The sequence below is a fragment of the Austrofundulus limnaeus genome, unplaced genomic scaffold (genome assembly GCF_001266775.1).
Source record: "Austrofundulus limnaeus strain Quisiro unplaced genomic scaffold, Austrofundulus_limnaeus-1.0 Scaffold945, whole genome shotgun sequence".
NCBI classification, from domain to species: Eukaryota; Metazoa; Chordata; class Actinopteri; order Cyprinodontiformes; family Rivulidae; genus Austrofundulus; species Austrofundulus limnaeus.
The window spans coordinates 77037-80371 of record NW_013953347.1 but is presented as its reverse complement, the minus strand read 5'-3'; positions in this window follow the sequence as shown (position 1 = coordinate 80371).

The window sequence follows — 3335 nt, the reverse complement described above, 5'->3', positions numbered from 1 at the left end:
GTCAACTGACCTCATTCTTTGAGCACAGACTGTTGCTGAACCTGGACCTGACCACCTGCAGCAGCCCCACATCATGGGCCTTAGTTAAACCCAGGTGGACACTTAGTTTTTGGCCAGGTGGTGTATCTACTGTAAACATAACCTATTTACAGTGACATGGATGTCAACCCCTTTGGACATTTACCTGTAAAATGAGCCTAAAAAAGCTGTGATTTTTGCAAAAAATTCCATGCCAAATCATACATGGGGGGGGGGGTCTTTGTAAACCTGCAAAATGACAGAAAATCTGTGTAAATTATGGACAATCTGTACAACTTGACATGTGTGCTACACTGTACACATGCCCATCTCAAATTCTACTTTAATCCTGGTGTTTTTACATCAGGTGTTCTTTTATTTTTGGGAACTGTTTGAGTTTCGACACAATCTGCCTTCCATTGTTTTGTTGCAAAACAAGTCATGTTACACAGTCTGTCTGTTTTGTATGTGTTTATTTTATCCACTGCGGTAAAGATAAGTGATGAGTCACCTGACTTTCAAACGTGCTAAATATAAACTGTAAAACAGCACGACCTATTGACATATATTACTGGATTGGGTGTCACGTGACCTGGGCGTGGCTTCACAAGGGAGGTTTTTTATGCATTGAGCTAATGCTAATGCTAACCATTTAAATCAATGAGCAGAACGTAGCGCGGTGCAAACAAACGCTTTATAAATGTACAAATGGTTCAAATATTTTTGCTATAAACTGCAGAAATTGTTACATGTTTACAAGAGCTAAAAGGGTTATGTTTCACACGTAAATATTATGTATACTTAACCAAAATTAATTGTTTTAATTGTAAAACCTGAATGCTAACATTAAAAAGCTTCAGTGTTCAGGTTTAACTTTATTTAAAATCGATTTTATCTGTTGTCAAATATGTTATTTAATGATATTAAACATGTAAATATGGACTTTATTGGATTGTTGACTAGTTCGACAGCATATTAATTCAGAAATTATGATGTAGACTCGCTAATGACAGACACTAATGTAATGATTGAGCATCATAAACAAAATAGTCACATTGTCAGACAGGCCGGTTTAAGAAAAAATTGAGTCAAATCAAGTATTTCAAGAATCTTACCAARTAAAAYTTTCTTACTCCACTGGCAGATATTTCGACTTAATTTGAGTCAAAATAAAACAATCTTACACATTCTGAAAACAAGATGATTATTCTTACACAATCAGTTCTTGTTTAGTAAATCAGTCTGAAAACAAGATCAAAAAGACTTTTTGGCTGATATAAGATTTTAAAACTTGGTTAGGTGGACAGTTTTTGCAGTGCGTGCCCAATCCAGTAATACATATCAGTGGCACAACCAGTTTGAACTCTGATAAATCCCTGTGATGCTGAATTTTTATATCTGCAGGTCCTCCCAGTGTTTTATTCTGATAATCATTATATATTCATGAAGATAAACACTAAATGATTGCATCTGCTGTTCTACACTTAAATCTTTGGGTACTGAAGATTGTTCAACTTTCTACACAAACAAACCAGATAAATCAGCTCCAAAGTGTTTTAAAAATGTAGATAACATTCCCATCTCCTCTTTTATTGAAGTGAAAATACACGCTTCACGTTAAATGATAGCACACATAAATACATTAAAAATCAGATTAGTGGTTCCTGATCAGATAAACCCAAAACCAAAGCAGCATTCCTTACAGTGTTTCTTCCATTACAATAATATTTAAAGAATTCAGCTTCACTTCCAAGATAAGGACCAGAGCATGAAAACCTCCAGCTCAACCAGTTTGACAAGAACTCAGTTTCAAATGTTCACAAGCTGTGAAGTTATATTTATTTAAAGTCTAAAACTGGTTCATGAACTTTAAACTGCACATGTTCTGTGGTTTGATTTTCTCATAACTCCAAAGTGAAACCAACACAAATGATGTTATCATTCATGTTCAGGATGAATTTAAATCACTTTAATTGATTAAATGTTGTATAAACAGAGGCAGTATTGAACAAAGACTAATTAAAGGTTTAGTTCTCAGATTCTTCATGTTGCCACTTTTCTGCACAGATTTGATTTAAATGATTTGAACTCCCAAAGCTTTAAATTACAATAAGAGAAACTTCTAGAATATTTTTTTCAGCTGATAAGTTTATATATTTCACCAAAATAAAAAGATTAAACAACGAGGACAAATTTCAGAAGGAAATAATATTTTTGTGCCTAATAGCATGGATTTTATGGAGTTTCTACCAGGTCACAAATGGGGGAAAAAACAAACTTTGTGGGGGGTTTTAGATGAAAAATAAGTTCATTCTTTAATGCAGAGTAGAAGAAACATGATCCAACTGTTTTCTATTGGTTTTTGTTTTGCTATAAACAGCAGTCTAATCAGAGATGTTATATTTTAGAGAAAATTTGAAAATCAACCAAAATCCTGAAAAAGGAAACCTTTCAAGAACAAATCAGTTTTGCGTAATCCTTCAGGTTCATTAAGTGCCTGTGTGGTGCACAGATATCAGTCATGATCTGTCCACAGAATCTTCTGTTTCAGCCTCTCCATGGGTAAGACCAAAGAGCCATCCAAGGCCATCAGGGACCAGACTGTGGATCTGCACAAAGCAGGAGCTGCAAGACCGTCAGTGAGAAGCTACATAAATATTGGTAAGTATAAGTATTGACCAATATTTGCCCTTGGCCACAACCACGGAGGAGGAGCTTGGTATTGATATGAGTCACCATGAACACCACTGATATCACACTGCACTGAAACAGACTGAAGGTCCAGCTCCAGAAGACCTACACACAGACCTGTCCTCAGTTTGACAGAGAACATCCAAACRATTTGGAAAAGTGTTGTGATCAGATTAGACCAAAATTCAGATCTTCAGGATCAACTTGACCTTCTGTGTTAAAAAAAAMCCCATCACCACAGCCAAACATGGAGGTGGAAGCAGCATGGTTTGGAGCTGCATCCATCCATCCATTTTCTGTACACGCTTTTTTCAAGGTCAATGGTGCCCAAATCTAGCAGTCACAGTGCGAGGGGCGGGGTATACCCTGGACAGGTTGCAAGTCCATCACAATGGTTGGATGGATGGATGGATGGATGGATGATGTGTGGATGGATGGATGGATGGATGATGGATGGATAGATGGATGATGAAAGGATGGATGGATGGATGGATGATGTGTGGATGAATGGATGGATGGTTGATGGATGGATGATGAATGGATGGATGGATGGATGGATGATGTGTGGATGAATGGATGGATGGTTGATGGATGGATGATGAATGGAGGGATGGATGGATGGATGA